This window comes from Lygodium microphyllum, chromosome 27 (assembly GCF_053477565.2).
Source record: "Lygodium microphyllum isolate KBCC chromosome 27, Lygodium_microphyllum_v1.1.10, whole genome shotgun sequence".
NCBI lineage: Eukaryota > Viridiplantae > Streptophyta > Polypodiopsida > Schizaeales > Lygodiaceae > Lygodium > Lygodium microphyllum.
Window position 1 is genome coordinate 98,922,005 of NC_141161.1, and position 22,063 is coordinate 98,944,067.

Sequence of the window (22,063 nt, forward strand, 5' to 3'; positions counted from 1 at the left end):
TGTTGATGGTTTGAGTACTAGCCTTGGAGAGGCTTTTGTTTGTGATGTTGTTGATGAGAGTTCTCCTAGTGTTTGTGATGATGGTTGTGATGATTCTGATTGGGTTTTTGAGGAGGAGAGTGACATTGATGAGGATGTGAGAGAAAATTTGAGTAAGGCTATGGAAAGGATTTAGAATTTGAGGGAAAAGAGATCTAACACTCAAGGTAAAGAGTTTGAAATGAATTGTGAGGTTGTAGTTGAAGAGAATTGGACAATTGGGTGTTTGGATGAGAACAATGACTCAAATGAGTTGCTTGATTTTGTTGAAGTTTCTTGTGAAAATTTACCTCACATTGATTGTGAGAATGAAATGAAAAAAGTTGACGATTGTCTTTATGGAATTGAAGAGTTAGAGTCCTTTTTAAAAAAAGAGACGAAGTCTTGGTGTTTGGGTGAGTGTCTTAGAGAGATTCCTTATTTTGATAAGTTTTAGTTTGTTGTGAATAATGATGTGTTTAGATGTTTTGTGGTGCTAGAAGAGGTTTTTCTAGTTTTCTCTAAGATTTTTGCAATATTTTCGGATGAAATCTATTATGGAAACATAGAAAGGTTATAACCTCATTTCAAAATCCTAGATTTGTTATATTTTCCTACTGGGAGGATGGGAGGAGTACGAGGATCGATGGGGATGATGACATCTTTTGTATTGATAGTGTAAGTTGTTTTGAGAACTTTGGATTTGAAAATTTTGAGGATTTTAAAAAGAAAATTGTGGATGACTTTTGTGTGTTCTCTGAGGAGCTATTTGAGAATGATATACCATGTATTTTTCTAATTTTTGAGTTTGAAGAACTTAGGGATGGAGTGTTGGATCTGACTTTTGATTGGCTCATAAATGTTGCATTGTTTTATGAAAGCAACTCTTACACATAAATGTTTACAGACTAGGGGGAGGGATAAAGATGTCAAGCATTTTTTTGGAAAATAAAGGAGTTAAAAGAGTGCAAATATTTTAGGAAGATGACATTAATAAGGCCAATATTTAAAAAATAATGCAACAAAAAGGGGGAAAATAGCAAACCATGCTATGGTAAAACCAAAAAATGAATGCTTTCCAAAGAGCAACGAGCAAAAATATGATGAGCATGATATTTTCCTTCTTCCCTCTCTATTCCCCAAAAATTTATACAAATCACTCTTCTTGTTTAATGTGCACTTTAATATTTAAACAAGCCACTCATGCCTCTTCTCTCTTAAAGTATGTTCACATTATCCTTCCCTTCCTAGCCTCTTATTCTAAGCCCTCATTTTTGCCTATAGTTCCTAGAGGTTATCAAAAGGTCTAAGCACCCAAAAAATTTGTGGATGTTGTTATAGTCATGATCTACCCTTGATCAACAACAAACTTGGATCTAAAGGCTTATTCACACACACTTGTAAAAGCCAACTTTCAAAGAATATTTCTATGGTTCCTAGGAGAAATAAAGCAGTTGTGGAAGCTCTTGCTATTTACAAAGAGGTTGTTGATTGCGAGGCTCAAAATAAGGACAACATTTCTTTTTCTCACTCTAGATTTTCTTTCCATTCTCCTTACAAATTTTTAACTTCTCAAAAGTGGTTTTCTCTATTTTCTTAGATCTAGGGTCTAATGCACTCTCGAGAGAATCTCAATGTTGGATTAGTATGTTGTAAAATGCCTTCATTGACACATCTATTTAGTACATCATTTGGAGGGGAATTGTTTGATGCTAAAGTTTTGAGCTTTCTCTTATGGTCGACATGTGTTACAAGTTTTCTTGTTACATTCTTTTTAAAGGAGTTGGCATTCAAGCTTGTGAAGTGATACTTTGAAGAATGTTTTTTGCTAGGGACTTAAAATTGGCAACCATCACATATGCAACACATATTATAGGTAAGAGATAATAATTAAAAACAAACATCTTGTAAGCCATGCAAAAAGTATCATGCTTATATGACACAATTTAGGATGTACAAAAATTGAAATTCGATGGTTAAGAAATGCTTGTGAATGTTTGTCATATAAGTGACACTTTTGGTTACAGATTTTGCCTTGAGCAAATGTTTCACCTTTGTTTTATTTTTGGTCGATTCTGTATCCTCTCTCTCTCTCTCCCCTCATTAGATAGCAAACAATAGACAACAAAGACATCACGAGGAGTAGTAGTTCTCCCCCTTTGGCAAGTGCCATCATGAGAAGTCTAGTAGTACCTGTAGGTATTCTTCTCTATCATATCCCTCATATTTGGTATCATACATGATTAAGGGATTTGGAAGAAATATTATTTTGCAAGTTCTCAAATCAATGGGGGTATGGATTTTCTAGTTCACAAATACTTTTTGCTTGTTGTGAAGGTTTCACTCCTTCCTTTCACATCTTAGTGTATTAACGTTTCACATATGGCATGCACTCAAAACTCCTTTCATTAGCAATGAAATAAATCACTATTGTTACCCTTGTAAAGGATAGAAGCTACAATATTGTGTCACTAATTCTCACAAACTTAGCCCTCATTTTTGAAATAATGAGCAAGGCCCATCATTTTGAAAAAAAGTAGGAGGAGATGTTTAGTATCCAAAACACTTACCCTAATTTTGACTCTTGAAATGAACTTGGAGGATAGAATGATGATAAGGGATTTATGATAACCACAAATTATGATAATTAATAGGAAAAAAGGCACAATGGGTAATGGATATTGATAAATAAGAAACAAGGATAGGAAGAAGAGGAGGGAGGACTCTAGACCTTTGGCATGGATAGATAAGAGTGCCATACCTATATGAAGATGCTTTATATCCCTAACCATGGTGAGGCTAAAGATGTAGAGCATCTCCATACAAACTTCACATTAACATATCAATGTCAAAGCTCCAAATTAAGAAAAAATCATTTCTATCTTCATTATCACTATCCTTGAACTTGTCTCCATTATGTAAGCATACTTTGTCAAAGTAGGAGCCAACTACCATAGTAGGGACACTGAAGTCTGGTCTAATTTTAACAACCATTGGTTGTTCTCATAGCAAGCTACAAGGATCTTCAAAAGAAACACCAACAGGGCATTGATACTCATTAGACCGTTACTTATATATGATGTATTTAGAGAAGATGTACTTTTCACAATAGTAATAAAAATCATTTTACATTTAGAGAAATTCAAGAGAATAGGATATTGTATTAGCGTAGATGCGGTTCATCATGTCTAGAAAATGTGTATGAGGCTGTTGCAAACTTTCAAATTAGTATAATTGCCAATTTAAACATGAAATGCATAGCAAATATTTTTCATTCTACTTGTTTATTCAAAGTAGTTATAGGAAGATTTTTAAACATGGAAACTTAACCATAAATACAATGAGCAAGACATATAGATTGATAGCTGAAATCATAAAAAAATAAGAGACTACAAGAGACTTTGTTGCTAGTAGATTTCTTAAAGGAAATCATGATTCTATAATCCTTATTCTCACAATAGTTTTAGAAAGTTGTCTAGAGTTGTGCCCATTCTCTTTTCTTAAACTTAACTATGGGTATATTAAACTTTATGAATATGTGGATATCTATATCAATTTGCATAAATATATTCAATTTCAATCTAGGTAGTAGATCAAAATCATTATCACTTAAAACTTTGTTAACCGGATATCCTATAAGTAGCACAAAGCCCATGAACTTACAAATGGGAGGAGGGGACTATAAAGTTTAACCACCAAAGGATTTTCCCCCTTTAATTTAGAAGGGTAGAAAGGGAAGATCCAACTTTGAATCAAATAAAAACCTTGGCATTAAATGTACATATAATCTTTAGGTCCATATCATATCATGAAAGATTATGATATAATGCAAACTTACCAAAAAACAAGTTAATAATTTCATGTTAGACTAACAAGTAGTGGTATGGTGAGAATAATGTGAAGTGGTTTATGCAATGCCAATTTCTAAACTCAATGTATGGAGCATTTTATAGACTCATAACATACTATCCATGACCAAAGGTTTTTGATAGTGCTATAAACATTGTCCTATAGGCAGGGCTTGAAAAACCAGCAAGGTAAGATTTTTCTTATAAGATTTTTCTTTTAGACTACCCTAGGAGCATGAGGCTCTACCCTCCTAAGTATATTCTTCAAGGTTATTTAGCATAAGTTACTTTAATTATGCATGTGTGGTAGAATTGTCTTTTGCATTTCTTGATATACTTCATTCTCCATGTTATACCACCTGTATAAGGATGCATGGTATCACTTGTGATATTGACAAGGATTATTGTTTCATCTTGCTTAGAGGAGATTTGGGTTTTCTTTTTTATGTATGGATGAAATTGTCAATCTATATATGCCACACATTCATTTGGAGTGGACATAAATATAAATTCAAGATTATTTGTATAATGCAAATATTCTAAGTATTATACCCATTGTTTTTGTGTCATTGCAATGAAACCTTAGCCCAAAAGTACAATTGTTAACCTACTTGACTAACCATATTGCGGTGTTGTCGTGTTGAGGGTTGAAGGCCTACCACCAGGGTTTAGAGCAAAAGAAGAGTGTGGGATTCAAGGATTGGAGGAGGAGGAAAAATTGGGATTTGACAAGATTTTGGTTTTAGAATTGACTTAGTTGAAGAAGAAGATATCAAGCTTTTTTTGTTTATTTAGCATACATGAATGGAATGAATAACTTTGTCTTGATCACATCAAATGCATTTGGGAATAATAAGCCATTACATAAGGGATAATCCTAGATTTGAACCAAATGCATATTCCAAATGCAAGCTCAAATGGTTTTTATTTCATGTACATGGATGGATAACAACTCCAAGAAACAAGTATTTTGATGGTAGACTCAAGTACATTCAAGGCATAGTTCAAAATCTCATGAAATGCATTGATTAAGCATAAATTTAACTTCGTCTCTATTTTAAAATAGTGATTTCCAGCCCATAATCAAGCTCCAAAAGTGTACATAATCTCAAGAATAAGCTCCTCTAATCATTCACAAGTAAAGGCCTGATGTTAAGAGGTCAATTTCCTCTATTACAACCACATAGATCACTTGTACTCATCAAAATGTACAAGAATAGTGGGCTTCCCTATTTATGACTGGTTTTTTCAGCCCATAACAGCCCATACCCCTTCAAAATCCTCCCCTTTGCTTGCCCCAAAGTCACTCAAGTACTTGGGTACAAGACAGGCTTCATTGGACCATGAATAAGGTAAAAAAATGAGAGAAGATGTACACAAGAGCAAGATGAATCCTTTTTCTCAGGTTTTCCCCCTTTTAAGGACTATCAAACCATTCATTTTCGTTATACCAAATGGACGGGTAAGAAGAGCTCTCAACTTCCTTGTTTATAACTCCTTGTTCAGCTCCAGTTTGTCTTGAGTTTGCATGCTTTGGAGCATGCACCATAGCCCACTGCTCCTTCTGTAGTTGTCACAGGTATGTAGGCCTGCTTTTTGCGTCGAAAAATGCAGGCTGCATCCTGCTCAGCTCCCACTTATCTTTTTGACCACTTAGGTCACTTACAGGTCATTTTAGTCCATTATTTCAGGTCCCACATGAACCTAGTGGACTTTTGGCACTTTTCTTGATTTCTAACCAAATTTTCCACTTGAACCAATGTGGCTTAGCCTGCAAACTGTCAATTACTTCCAGAGCTGATCAAGTTGTGGGTTCCCATAGACTTAATTTTTTATCAATATACATGGTACAACTGAAAATTGTATGACAAATACAAAAGAACTTATGTAACTAGGTAATATCTAAGTTGGTTGTTAGGTAACAATGACTGAGTTATGTTTGAAAATTCCTCATATAAATCCTTGTAAAGTTCTTTTGTGTTCATAAGAATTCCATGATTTATATTATGAACAATAAACTTTATGAAATTCACCCCCTCCTAACTTGCACATCCTCCGCATGTGCCATTTCACAAGATTACAGGTTTAAGGAGGGTCTTCTTCTAACATATCTTCATCTTCATCCTCTAAGTCTTCTTCATCTTGCTTGTCTTTAAGTAGATGGCTCAAATCCAAGTCATCAAGCTCATAAGTAGAAGACTCTCTTCGTTTAAAGAGCTTGATATGTTTACCGGCTATTGGTACCTTGACCATGGTCCCATCCATTTCAGCCAAAGTATAAGTAGCATTATCATGTACTACTTTCACCACATATGGTCCAAACCATTGCTTGGCTAACTTCCTATGAGCACTATATTGATTGTCCAAGCTGCTGTCATAGACAAGTACCCAATAATTCTCTTGAATAGCTCTTGGACGGAGTCGATGATGCTTGTCAAACCTCTTCTTATTCTTCAATCTTACTACCTTCAGCCTTTCAATGGCTGTCTTGACATCTTCTGGCCTTCTTTCAGGCTACCGTATGCGCAAAGTTAACTCTTCTCTATTTATGCCTTCATCCCAAGGCAAGATACTCCATGTGACAATAGACTCCTCAATAGGCATAATAGATGGCTGCCCATATATCAGTTCAGGCGGCATATAACTTGTTATTGCACTATGGGTAGTTCTATCAGCCCATAATGCGAATGGTAGCATTCTAGGCCATTTCCTCATCTTTCCTTTGCAAGATTTCGCCAATGCTTTGAGAATTGGTTGATGACCTCTTTCGCTCTTACCATTGCCTTCAGGGTTGTAAGCTGATGTAAGAGATAGCTTGATTCCCAATTGAGCAAAGAAATGGCAAGCCTCATCGACATCCAATTCTCCTCTATCAGCAGTTACTTTGGCAACATAGCCATACTTGCAAAATACTTCTTCAAGTAAAAATCTATAAACGGCTTGAGTAGAATTTGTTGTCAAGGCTTTTCCTTCCACTTGATTTGTGAGATCTTTTCTAGCAAGTACTAGATATCTCATGTTCCAAATTCGTGTAGGCATGGTTACTAAATCAATAACCCATCTATAGTGAATGGATAAAGGAAAGGTAGGCTGAAGCCCATCTCTATGCTTAACCATAGAGTAAATTTGACAAACATGACAAGACTCAAAAAAATGCTCAATGTCTTATACATGTTTTGCTACCAAAGTTTCTCTTTTATTTTGGAAAAAGTGCCCCATATGCCTCTATGACTAGCCAATAGGCTTTCATGAAATTCTTGCATGACCTGTCTTTGAGTCTTCTTGTTTCCTAAGACATGAACAGGCGCCCTTCCTTTCTTTTTCGCATGCCTCCAAAGGTAGCCATCTTTGAGAAAAAAGCCATAAGCTTTTCTCTTGATTCTCTTGAACTCTTCATTAATCCAATTTCCTTCTTTGTCATAGTGCTCAGAAATTGGCCAATTTTTAGCCAATCACCTGCATAATATTCTTCTTTAAAGTGTAAACAAGTGTGCAGATCGGTCGCAGATAGCTCATGTGGTGAATCCCGGAAGGTCCCCAAGAACAAAGTACTCTACCTTTTTGCACAAAAACCCATGTAAAAGCATGCACGACAAGAGGCAAGAGACAAATTGGGTTCAATCTCCCCCATGCCTTGTGTGAGCGCTTCACAAAGCATGTATTTTATGTATATTTCCAATCTTCATGCTCAATAATAGCCCAATTACAAAAATATGACAAGCTTTTAGCTTTTGAGTTTTCTTTCTACAAAAATAGGAAAATAAAGCTAATGGACGGTGCCCATAGAGTCTGGCACGCCCAATCTCAATGTCCAAATAGAAATAACATATCCGGGCGCATAAGCGCATACAAAATAATAATAAATAATCGATGTCTCAATAAACATAACAAAATATAGGCGTGGTGCCTATCAAAATCTAGTCCAAGAGTCGAAAACCCGCTAGACTCCAATGCTTTCCTCTGCCACTGCTGCTATCTCTACACATCAACTGAAGCATTCACAATCGTTAGTAAAATAATATAATTAAACCGACAAAAGTGAATACCTAGCAGTCTTCAACTACATAAATAAATCAACTGGTTAGAAATAAATCCTAACCTTAATTTATTATGAGTGCGCACTCTAAACTCATAAACGTTTATTAATTTAATATGCATTTTGCGGAATCACCCGCTATGGAATCACCCATGTACACACTAAATTAATGAAACGCCCGAAAAGGACAGGCGTCCCCATCAACCTCTCGCACAAAGAATCCTCTTTGTGTATGAGCCCCGGTCATCTAAGTTTACGGAATCCACCGTAAAACCTCACGGAATCCACCGTGGAATATGCCTCCTGGCATCATACCCCCAGGGTGGGATAGCAATTGACCTCAATTGCTATTAGCTCAATGTGGAGCTAACAGAGTGGGGAAAGCATTTAAGTCTCTAGCGTGCATCCATTGTGCTTCCTCTACAGGATGGTTCTTAAATTTTACTAGATATCTAGAATACCTTCTGCCAGTTCTAGTGGTCATGTTGTCAGTGTCTATGATGGCTTCTGGTTCAAGTATTTCAGTCTCTTCTTCTAATAAGGGTGGGTTTTCATAAACAGGGTGGATAGGTAATTGGCCTCTAAATGGTCTCAATAGACTAATATGAAATGTATTATGAATTTTCCAATGAGATGGCAGTTCTAACTTGAAAGCATTGTCATTAATCTTATGAATAATTCTAAATGGTCCGTAGAATCTAGGAGCTAATTTGACAACTGGATGTCTATCTACACTTTGCAGTCTACGCTTTTCTATTCTAAGCCAAACATAATCATCAACTTTGAAATTCATGGCTTGTCTTTTCTTGTTGGCTTGTTTGGTATATGATTGTTGGGCTTTAGCAATCATATCCTTTACCTCATCAAAAATACTATTATGCATAACAGCAATATCATCGGCACTTTGTATTCTATTAGACAAAGATGCAACAGGGGTAGATAATCTATATCCATAAATAACTTCAAAAGGTATTTTCTTTGTAGATGTGTGCGGTGTATTATTGTAAGCAAACTGTAATAAATCTAAATGAGTATCCCATGTCTGAGGTTTAGAGATAGTGTATGCACGTAAAAGATCTAAAATAGTGCTATTTGTGGCTTCTGTTTGTTTAGATGGAATAGATAAAGGCATTAATAACCCATACTGTTTACCATGATGTCTCTTTATTCTTTGACAAATTAAACATTCAGAAACGAAATTAGATACATCTGCATCCATATGCGGCCAATAAAAATCTTCAGTTAACATGCGTAATGTAGAAATGATACCTCTATGACCTTGATATGGGGGACAATGAATTTCATTCAAAATAAAAGATCGGAATGGAATAGTAACACACAGTCTCTTTTCAAAGAACATGAATCCATCATTATATGACAATGAATCAACAGGAATGAAATTATTTTGAACTAATTTTTGCCAATCAGAATGAAAAGTAATATCCTGGTGATATGTGTCTTTCATAGCAATCAAAGAATCAAAAGATATGATAGAAATGTTATGAATTGCAGGTCTTCTACTCAATGCATCGGCAACTACATTTTCTTTTCTAGGTTGGTATTGAATGATAGGATGGAAACTTTGAATGAATGAAGCCCATTTGATATAACGGTCAGAAATTTGGGGTTGGCTAAGTAGATGTCTAATGCTTTGCTAGTCGGTCTTTATCATGAATTCTGAACCCATTAAATAATGCTTCCATTGTTTTAATGCTTGTACAACTGCTAAAAGTTCTTTGTCATAAGTGGAATATTTAAGCTTAGAGGGTTTCAGCTTAGAACTAGAATATGCTATTGGATGGTTGTCTTACATTAATACGGCTCCTATTCCTGATCCGCTAGCTTCGGTCACAACTAGAAAGAATGGTCTATTAAAGTCAGGAAATTGTAGAACAGGGGCATTGGTTAATGCACGTTTGAGTAAGTCAAAGGATTTTTGCCGATTTTCAGTCCATTGATAAACAATGCCTTTCTTAAGAAGTTTGGTCAATGGTAAAGCAAGTAATGAGAAATTAATTACGTACAAACTTCCTATAGAAACTAACAAGACCAAGGAATGAGCGTAATTCATGTACATTTTTAGGAACAGGCCAATGCAATATTGCGTCAATTTTCTTAGGATCAACTTTAATTCCTTCTTTTGATACAATATGACCTAGATATTCTATTTCTGTCTTAAAGAATTCACTCTTGTCAGGATTTGCAAACAATTGATTTTCTTTCAGTAATTGAAAAACTAATGATAAATGCTCATAATGCTCTTTTTCACTTTGACTGAACACTAAAATATCATCAAAGAAAACAATCACACAATACTGATATTTTAGAAAAATACGGTTCATCATTCTACTGAAAGTGGCAGGTGCATTAGTTAATCCGAATGGCATGACTAAGAATTCGTAATGGCCAAACTGTGTCCTGAATGCAGTCTTAAATATGTCGGATCTATCTAGCCTCACCTGATGATATCCAGACTTAAGGTCAATTTTACTAAATATAGAAGATCCTTGCAGTTTGTCCATAAGGTCATCAACTCTAGGTATAGGATACCTATTCTTTACAATGATCTTGTTTAATGCTCGGTAGTCAATACACATCCGATAAGTATTATTCTTTTTCTTGACTAAGAGCACAGGTGCACCGAATGGAGAACTGCTAGGTCGAATTAAGCCTCTATTTAGTAATTCTTCAACTTGATTCTGGATTTCTTTTTGCTCTATTTGATTGTGCCTATATGGGGCTTTGCAAGGTGGTTGTGTGCCAGGTATTAGGTCAATCTTATGGTCTTCTAGACGTGATGGAGGTAAACCTGGTGGTAGGTCTTCTGCAAAACAATCCTTAAAATATGCGAGAAATTCCTTATGCCTAGGGTGCATATGATTTTCCTTTGCATGCAATTCATTCACCCAAATGAGATATGATTTAGTATTCTTGCGTAGTGCACGTTTTGCTTGAGTATGCGAAAGCAGTGGAAAAATATGAGATGCATGCATACCAAATAATGTAATAGATTTTCCTTGAAAATTAATATTCATTGTGTGTGTGGAATAATCTATATTGGGATTATGTTGGTGTCTCCATGGCATTCCTAGAATAATGTCACTTGACTGTAATGGGACAACTAAGAAATTTCTTCTTTCAATGTATGGACCAATTTGAATTTCTAAATCTTGAACTTCTTGTGTGCCATTGTACCTAGTGCCTAAAAATGCAGCTTTTATGCGATAGTGCGTAGGTACTGTATGCAATTTCAATTCCTTTACCACTTTTGCTGAAATAAAGTCATGGGTACTACCGTCATCATGCAATATAGTTCTTTCTTTTCCATGCACCATACATTTCATAGTCAACAATGAATGTGGAGTAGGCATACCTGGTAAAGTGTCGGAAGTAGTAGTAATATCATCCTCTTCTTCAGTGAAATTTGGCATATCCTCATGCTCTTCTTTGTCCATGGCTCCAAGGTAGTTGATATGTGCTGATGGCTTCTTTGAATGACAATTTGCTGCGAGATGCCCTGGCTGGTGACACTTGTAGCATACTATTGGCTTAGCTTTGGTCACATTATTTGCAATGGCTGGGAGTCTGGGTATATTTGGATTTGCTTGTGGAATAGGCTTAGAATTTGAATTGACAGTGGATGGTAATGCAGGTGGTTTAGGCCAATTCTTGCGGAAAGATGGTGATGAGAAACGACCTGGATTAAACCTTCGAAAATTGGAATTGAATTGTTTAGATCAATAATTACCGTTTGCTTGGAATGGCTGTGGTCGTCGATCTCTTTCGCGTAACTTATCTTCAGTGTCGTGAGCTAAGGAGATGGCGTCTTCAAGGGTAGCAGGCTTGAACATGTTTACTTCAGCGTAGTAATGTCCAAGAAGTCCAGACATATACTTCCGCTTATGTGTCGTCTCTGGTACGTCTTCAAGCATGCGTAACTGTAGGAGTGCATTCCAAAAATGCTCTGTATACTGTGGAATAGGCTCACGATCTCGCTGTTGAAGTAAATCCCATTGCTTGATAGCCTTCTCATGAAATTGCGGTGGAAGGAAATTTTGCATGAACTTCTTCTTGAAATCTTCCCAAGTAGCAGGACATTCTATGCTCTTGCGGACTACAGTCCACCAAAGTGATGCTCTGTCTATCAGATGATTAGTAACACACTTGATTTTACCTTTTTCGGGATAAGTTTCCTCATGGAAATAGTCATCAAACTGGCTAATGAATGATAAAACAGTCTTTCCTTCTCTTATGCCATTGAAAGTGCGAAACTTGAAACTTTGTTTACTTATCTTGGATTCCTTGCGAATGGTTTGTGCTTCAAGAGTGGCGTCGATGGTACGGCGAATCAAATCTTCAGCTTGAGGTTCTTCTTTATCGGTGGACGCTCTTTGTAGCTTTGTCAATTGTGCTTGCAAGGCTTGCCTAGCTCTTCGCTCTTCTTCCAATTGCAGCATGATAAGATCCAGCTTTTGTTCCATGGTAGGCTCGGGTAGGTCGTCTTCAGCCATAGGATCATCCATATGTGGGGTAGTCATCCTGTAAAACTCAACAAACCTTTCTCACTCAAAATCAGTTAGCGGGATGAGCGTAGCTCAAATTTGGGGTTACAAGGCTATGTGTTTTTTGGATATTTCTTCTTCAATTTTCAGAAATTCTGCAATATTTCTGTCTCCGTTTGCTGAAAGTACTTCAAGGAACTTGTAGATAGGTAGAACAGCTTGCTGCGAACAACTTTCCAGTTCAGAGTTTTTGCATACGAACAAGTCTTCTATGAGTTTTAAGCACTAGTCAGTTCTGATTTAGTCTGACTTGCAGAGTTGCAGACTTAGCAGACTTGTAGAGTTGTTGACTTGCTGGACTTAGGCCGACTTGCAGAACTTGCAGAACTTCATTAGAGTCGACTTACGGAACTTGACTTCAGAAGTGCGAGACCCAGAGTTTGCGAACTTGTCAGATCTGTGTAACTTGCAGAGAGTTGTGTGACTTAGCTTAATGAATTAAGCTTAAGCTTAATAAGCTTAGTGACCAAAGCTTATTAAGGGGGAAGAGTCGTCAGTAATCGGCGCAAATCGTGGAGTACAAAAATATGTGTTTGATGACGTCGCGCGAATTTCGGACATCCTCAGAGACCACGTCGAATAATCGTGAAGCTATTAAGCTTCTTGTTAAGCTTATAAGCTTAGTAATTAAGCTTTGAAAAAGATAAATTATAAATTTCCTCACTGTTTCTTCACGACTTGATGAAGGAGATGTATGAGTGGTCCTCCGCCTGCAGAGCTTGGTCCTTCGCGATCTGACAGTGGAAACAGAGGTTCTTGATCGCCAGAAGTCTGCTTGTATTGACGGTTCGCGACGAGATTGATTGTAGAGCCCGTTTGTTCCTGGAGCTCCGCCTTCGCCCGAGATTGGTAGCGATTGGAAGCTCTTGATCTCTGCTCCGCTCTGATACCACTGATGCGCAGATCGGTCGCAGATAGCTCACGTGGTGAATTCCGAAAGGTCCCCAAGAACAAAGTACTCTACCTTTTTGCACAAAAACCCATGTAAAAGCATGCACGATAAGAGGCAAGAGACAAATTGGGTTCAATCTCCCCCATGCCTTGTGTGAGCGCTTCACAAAGCATGTATTTTATGTATATTTCCAATCTTCATGCTCAATAATAGCCCAATTACAAAAATATGACAAGCTTTTAGCTTTTGAGTTTGCTTTCTACAAAAATAGGAAAATAAAGCTAATGGACGGTGCCCATAGAGTCTGGCACGCCCAATCTCAATGTCCAAATAGAAATAACATATCCGGGCGCATAAGCGCATACAAAATAATAATAAATAATCGATGTCTCAATAAACATAACAAAATATAGGCGTGGCGCCTATCAAAATCTAGTCCAAGAGTCGAAAACCCGCTAGACTCCAATGCTTTCCTCCGCCACTGCTGCTATCTCTACACATCAACTGAAGCATTCACAATCGTTAGTAAAATAATACAATTAAACCGACAAAAGTGAATACCTAGCAGTCTTCAGCTACATAAATAAATCAACTGGTTAGAAATAAATCCTAACCTTAATTTATTACGAGTGCGCACTCTAAACTCATAAACGTTTATTAATTTAATATGCATTTTGCGGAATCACCCGCTATGGAATCACCCATGTACACACTAAATTAATGAAACGCCCGAAAAGGACAGGCGTCCCCATCAACTTCTCGCACAAAGAATCCTCTTTGTGTATGAGCTCCGGTCATCTAAGTTTACGAAATCCAGCGTAAAACCTCACGGAATCCACCGTGGAATATGCCTCCTGGCATCATAAACAAACCATAACAAAACATTGAGCATGTTGTCTATCATCTGCCCACTGTCCTTCTATGATTGTTTCTTCTTTCTTTGCTGATGTAAAATTTGTTTCAGCAACTGAACTTGTTGTACTTGCTGTAATTAATATTGTACCTACATTTTTAATAGCTGAACCATCATTAGGTACAGCTGTACTTGCTGTTTTCAGATCTGAACCTACAATTACAGCATCATTTTTAGCAAACATGGGCTCTGATTCTTCCTCATCCATCATCTCTTCTTCATCCTTATATCTGGCATGCGAAAGCATGTCAACAACTGGATTATCTCTTCCTACAATATGTTTCAAACCAGGATTTAAGGATTTAATATAGGCTATCCATCTTAGCATAGCTATGTCGGGAGTGGAACAGTTGACAATCATGCCCAAGAGTGGAAGACAATCTGTTTCAACTATTACATGTGCGCCCATGAAGTACTTCCGGTCACATTTCAATGCAGTTACTACTCCCCAAAGTTCTCTTTTAATTTGAGCATACCTTCTTTGTCATTTATTAAGAATCTTTGCTCCAAAGCGAATTGCATATCTGTTGCCTTCAAGGTCATCTTGACCGACTGCCCATCCTATTCCAATAGGACTTGTGTCCACTGTGAGTATGATAGGGTATCCATTAGAGTAATTAGCCCTCTTTAAGGTGGGGGCTGAAATCAACAATTTCTTCAATTTTCGAATAGCTTGAGTATGTTCTTTTTCCCATATAAACCTTTGGCCTTTTCTTAGCAGTTGATAAAGATTTTCAGCAACATGAGCGAAATGTGGGATCCAAATAAGGTAGAAGACACATGCTCCAAGAAATCTTCTCACCTCCGAAACATTTGTGCATATTTCTCGCATTTTACTGATAGCATCAATCTTGGTTGGAGAAGGCTTTCGGCCATATGGACCACACATATGCCCTACCACAAGAACTTCTTCGACTCCAAAAATAGATTTAGCACCTGAAAGAGTAAGATGGACTTCTTCCAATTTAGACAAGATTTGAGCACAATCATTAATATGATCGGAAACAAACTTGCGACATCCAAGTTCATTGAGTTCTTCATTCTTCTTATGAACTTCACATCCTTTGATCAGTACATCATCAAGGAAAGGAAGAGTTAGTTGGGGAATATAATCTCTCAATACTTTATGCATGGCATTCATCATGTGAGCTACTAAATTTGTAGATCCTTGAGGTAGAGTACACATGCGCACTAAACCAAGAGGCGTCTTCATTGTTGTAATGTCTCGACTCTCCAAAGCGAGCTGAAATTGGTCATAGCCCGAATATAAATCTCCCATAGAATAAATTGCTCTACCTGCAAAAGCCTCAACAAATTCATCAACAATTGGCCCCAAACCAACATTTCTAATAGTGACTTTATTGAAAGCTGTAAATCTTGAATGAATCGCAAAGATCCGTTCTTCTTAGGCACAGTAAACCATCGGTTGGAATATGGAGCTAAAGATGGCTCCAATATTCGCATTTTTATCTTTTCATTTAAAAGCTCAAGTAACTTAGGCAAATGAGCCCTTGGTACCGGAATTGGTTTAAGATTCCAAAGAACATTGTCAAAGGGTTTTGAAAGCAAAGTCCCGACCACAGAGGACTTTGAATAATTTCAGGATAGAAGACCAATCAAGTGAATAAGCAAAAGAATATTTTTAACAATCAAGTCCCAGCAACACTTAGTTTCAGTGTCAGGCCTGATATGACTGCAATTGCCTCCTGTAATGTTGATCAGTTGGAAAAATACAGCTCTTAGAAATCACTTGCCCTGTGGTAGTGTGGCACTGAAGAGCGGTATAAGAAATGTGATCCCGATTTCACAGATTGTTTAAGGGATACCCAATGTTATGTGTATGGTTCAGTCCTCAGAATAGAAGGGTGAAATCATGCAAATCCAAGTATTTATCCAGCTCATCTTGTGAGATAATTGACAGCTGCAATTGAGGCTCCTGTAATAGAAACACCAAGAAACAAGCTCGTTTTGTACCTATGATGGATTTCATGAATATGATAAAACCTCCAATATTGCTCTATTATCAATTGTACAGGCTATAAAAGCTGCGGTTGAGAAGCTGTACATGGATGAATACATGAACTGGACACATAGCTGAGAAGCTCCTAGTTCACTCAAGAAGCCATGGCAATAACATCACAGGAATATAGCAACTTCTTTCTTGATGCAGAAAGATTTTTAGTCATCTTTTGTCAGTCCAGTTATGAGCTTCGAATCAAAGCAAATTTGCAGTTCTAACAACCTGATACGATATTTGGATTGTATGACATTGATCTTTTTGTTGTTATATGAATAGACTGCTTGGTGCAGCGGTTTCAGTTGGGGACCTGTGTAGTGTGGGAGTGGTCTTGCCTCGGCTGAATTTGCATCCTTGGCATGCAACAGGGAAGGCACCGGGACAGAGGTAGATCGAAATGGAATGTAATAAAGACAAAGCCACACGAGCATGGGATATTGTAGAGAGGAAGCTTGCAGCCCATGATTATAGTGGTGCCCTCAAGTTTCTTCAGAAAGCACAATAGCTGTTCCCAGGTTTTGATAATCTTGCACAGATGTTTGCTGTTGTGAATGTCCACATTGCAGCTCAGAAAAAGATCAATGGAACCGAGGTAGATTGGTATGGCATAGGGCTGATGACATCCTTGTCAAAAAGCAGTATAGAAGGTTGGCTCTTCTTCTTCATCCGGACAAGAATAAATTTCCAAGAGCAGAGTTTGCTTTTAAGTTGGTTGGAGAAGCATCACAGATCTTGTCGAACAAACAACAGAGAACTGTTCATGATTCCAAAAGGGCAAAACCTATAACAAGGACGAATAAAATAGTTCAGAGCCGGCAGCATCCCCAAGGAACTCAACAGTACTCGCAAGCATCCTCATAGCATGTTTCTTCTAACTTTGTGATTGCATGCCCATCTTGTCAAGGTAGATTTCCAGTGATGTTGAGGTTCTTTGAACCGAAATGAATCCAGGAAACATCATCGAATGATAGCCACAGCAATACAGAAGCGCAACATCAACGAAGGGTAGATTGGTCCTTTTAAGCACGTTCATGGGTGCTTTAGGTGTCCTCCTCCTCGTCACTCTGTGTCCGTTATTGGAATCGGCTTCTCCATTGCCATCCTTTGATTCTTTTTCTTCTCAACTTGACATCCTCTTCGCATCGTCTTCAGCAACTTCTTCATCTTTGTCGCTTGTCTTCAATCATCTTCCATCACTCTGATTTAATGCATACTTCCTTCTCCTGCTTCGTTTTAGGAATTACAAAGCAGAGAACAGTTGCCGCCCGTCCTTCCTTCCCATTGCATCCAATCTTGAATATCTTTGCTCATGTCAATTAAGTCCCTCTTGACTGGTCCTCCTTCCATCCCTCATCGCCTCCTATTTTCTCTGTCCTGAACTTCCCTTCGATGTTGCAGAGCTCCTCTGATTGGCGAAAAATCTCCCCTTTCTCTTCCGTAGAGCTCCTTGAGATCGTCTTCCTTCAACAGGAATCAAAGCAAGTTCCTCTTGATGTAAGCCAGAAGCAGAGGTCGTAAGCTCTCCATTTGACTGAAAAAATTTCGTCTCCTCCAGCTCCACATCTGAAATATATCGGATCTTATTATCCCAGAAAATCCTTTTCGATCCCAATCCTCTCCACTTGCAATTCGTATGCTTTCTGCTCTGCTCTTCTCAATTAAGCCTCTTCCCCCCAAAAAGCCCCCTTTCAAAAATAGTCATTCGTTTTCAAATAGCCATCCGTGGCTTTTTCATCCTTCCCCAGCCATTCAATCCTTCACAATAGGCTCTAGAAAAGCGGCCCCTGCTATAACAATCGTAGCATAAATTTCCCGGCCCTTATTGACTGCTCTTGTGCTACCACAGGATGTCAACATGCAGGCAAACACAACTACATTTGCAGAAAAGCGCTCAAGAGCATAACCTTGTTGTACATATCCTAGTATTAGCACACTCCATGTAGCCACTTCTCGGACTGGAAGTTTGTCAAAGACTTCTTGTACTTTTGCAACTAAGCCACATCTGGCATACATACCTATGAGGGCAGCACTAAGAATAATGCCATTTTCTAGTAAACCCTCTCTAACAATCTCACAATGCAGTTCTACACCCTTGGTTGTTGCTCCTACATGACCACATTTAGCATACATCGACTATAGCATTGCCAACAAAAAGATCTTTCACTAGCAAACCTCCTTCGATAATATGAGCATGTACTTTTTGGCCATGTTTATAGCTCTTGTCATTCCACAAGCTTTCAAAATGCAAACAAAAGTGATTCTGTTTGGAAAGAACCCCTCAAGTTGCAATAACTTCTTCAATTTCTGTATGGCTTTAGTGTGGCTCTCATCCCAATAAAATTTCTGCCCCTTTCGAAGCAGCTGATATAAACAATCTGCTATGTGTGCAAAATGGGGTATCCAAATCATATAAAACACACAAGCTCCAATGAATCTCCATACCTCTGAAGTGGTAGAACAATACTTTGTAATCTTGCCTATAGCATCCACCTTCTCAGGTGAGGGATTCCTGCCATAATACCCATACATATGTCCAACAATGACAACCTCATTTACTCCAAAAACAGATTTTTGCTCTGATAGTGTCAAGTTCACTTCTAACCTAGCCAAAATCTTCTCACAAGCTAAAATATGATCAGCCACAAAATATTTGCATCCCTGCTCATTTAGACTCTCATTCTTCTCTTCTTCTGCACACCCCTTAATGGGCACATCATCCAAGAAACGCATGGTAAGCTGAGGTATGTAATCACGAAGGACCTTATGCATGGCATTCATCATATGCGCAAGAGAATTAGTAGCACCTTGAGGCAAGGTACACATCCTGACAAGCCCAATAGGAGTTCTCATAATGGTTATGTCCTTGCTTTCCAAAGCCAGCTGAAACTGATCATATCTCGAATACAAATCACCGAAAGAATAGGTGGCACGTCTAGCAAATGCTTCTGCAAACTCATCCACAACTGGATCTATACCAACATTCCTGATAGTAACTCTGTTTACTAGCTGCATGTCCTGTATAAATCAGAGAGTACCATTCTTCTTTGGAACCGTAAACCACCTATTTGAGTATGGTGCAAATGAAGGCTCTAGGATTCCCATCCTAATTTTCTCATTCAACAAGTCAATCAGCTTTGGCAGGTGTGCCTTAGGCACTGGAATAGGTCGAGGTTCCATGGAATATGAGGAATAGTAAAGATCACCATAGGAGCAACAATATCTGGATTCACACATCCAATCTCATGCGGAAAAAAAGCAAACCCCCTTCCATGTCGCTCAAGCATCTCCTGAAAGCATTGCTTCTCTGTGGGTAGCAAGAAATCACCATTTTCAATTTTTAATTCAGCAAGAGTCTCTGCTGAAAATTTATGGCCTATATGTTCTGGATTTCTCAAAATTGGATGTTTGGCAGCCCTCTCTATTTGCTGATCATTGTCAGGCGGAAGCGGTACAGCTACCGACTTCACCTTCTTATCCACAGTCTTGTATTTCATGTCAACCCTAGCCTCATTATGATCCTATGCATTACTCAAATCTTGTTGTAAACCAGCAATTCTGCACTCTAGTGGCTGAATATCCTCAGCCCTCTGCTCTATGGACTGCATAGGAACAGCCCTAAACTCTGGATATTGAAATATTTCAATAGTAAACTATGTTGGCTGAAAGTTTTTAGCTCTCTGTGTCTCTATAAGCTGATCATAATCAGCCGGAAACTCTGTTTGCTGAATTTCTTCAGCACTCAATACTTTTTGCTGAGTCACCTCAGCCTCTGACTCTATTTGTGACAAAAAATCTGCAATTTCATGAAACATGTCTAGGGATTGCACTAATACATTGCTATGGCAACTCTGCATATCAGTTTTCAACATATTTTTCATCTCTGTCATCGTATCTGCACAAATCATACTATCATACATCCCATCTATATGCTCATCATGCTCTAAAATACTTGCATTTTTCAAATTTTTCTCCTTCCTACATATGTACTGCCTAGCAGCTCTAGGCAACTTAGAAGTCTTCTGATAACTCATCGAACTGTTTGCTGAAATTCCAACAAAACTAGAAGAGAAAACACTGCTGCTAGGAGGCAAGAACTCCAATCTCCTTTGCTCTGTACCACCATCGTCTCGTGAAACAGCGGTACCTAATGAAAACCCGAATCCCTCACAGTGGGCAAAGGTGCATCTCTAAGAGTATCCCTATTTCTAACATGGTTCACACACAGAGTCATAAAGTGAACTGCTCTCATGCCATCTTTACTGCGAATCCATGCATAAGCAAATCTATCATCCATTACCTTTGTCTCCCTGAGCATCTTTGTGATAAATGGCTGTCCAAGAATTATGGGATAAGAGCATGAATCCTGCACAAAGAAATGGAAATCCTCCTCTACATCTCCAATAGAAACCCTGACACTGGGACAGGCAGCATACAAATCACATGCAGCGTTGTTGGCGGCTCTCATACGCCACCCATGCTCTACATCCATAGGCCATCTATTACTTTCATAAACTCCACGAACTATGAGATTAATTTCTGAACCATGATCCACCAAAGCAACATAAGGCACCTGTTTCTCTCCAATTTTTACCATCGTTTCTGTAGTTGCCCTAGCCCAATGACTTTGCGAAAAGTGACTACGCGGTATCAAGACAGGCTCATCAGTTTCAGCATAATGCATAGGCTGAACCCTCTTCTCTATCTGTGGAAAAAAAAAAGCATTCTCACCCATAACCTCTTCCTCATCCTCATCCAACTCCCCAATCAAAACTCCCTGTGTATCAGTAGTAGGCAATGCATATCTTTTCCTCTTCAGGACCTCTTGGAACTGATCTTGAAACTCTCTTTTCGAGATGCCCAAAACCTCATAAATAGTAAAAGTCACCTCACTGCCAAGTATCTTGTCATTAAAGATTTTCTTCATGTCCATAGATGTCTCAATATCGGACATCAATCTAAACCCTGGCTGCTTTCTCTCTCTAGGCTCTTGCCTCTTTTCTTTCTTCTGAGCATCTTCCATCTGTCGTTCTGGCCCTGGTCTTAAAGACGGTCTTGCAATAGGTGGAGTAACAAATTCACCCCCTCTAGTCTTTTTAGCTATACTTGGATTTTCTTCATCCCTCTTACGCTTCTCCTCAACAAGTACATCTGCTCCCTGAGACTTAGCCAAGTAGGCGTAAATAGTGTACCTATCACAAGAGGCGAATCCCAACCTGTCTTAGATCTAATGCTAGAGCCTGCACTAGTCAAAACAGTTTGCTGAATTTTTCCCTTGTTTGCCATCTCCATAGCATAAGTCCATAATGCTAACTGATTCTCTGATCCTTTCTCGATCTGAACTCCATATGCAGAAGCATCTCCTCTAGCTGCCACATAAGAAGTATGCGCATCCATATCATCCATTAATTTCTTCATTCCGCCTTTCCCAAAATTGGTAGCAAGCGAAGCTCTTGTTTCAGTCAATCAGATCTTACCATCTTGTCCCAAAAATACCAAAATCTTCCTCCTTGCATCCTGAAAAGATTCACAATCCTTGCAATGCTGATGGTCCGTACTATCACACCAAATACATCTTCGATCTCTCCTAGGTGCACTAGGAGCACTCTTAGGTGCAGTAGAAGCACTAGAAGAAATAATAGGCACAGTCAAAGCAAACTGCTCTTTCAATTTTCCCACCAATTCTGCTTTAACTGACTCTAGTGTTAAATCTGTTATGCCTTTGATTATATCATCAAGAGAGGAAGGCACTGACAGAGCGGATGGTTTTGGAGCAGAAG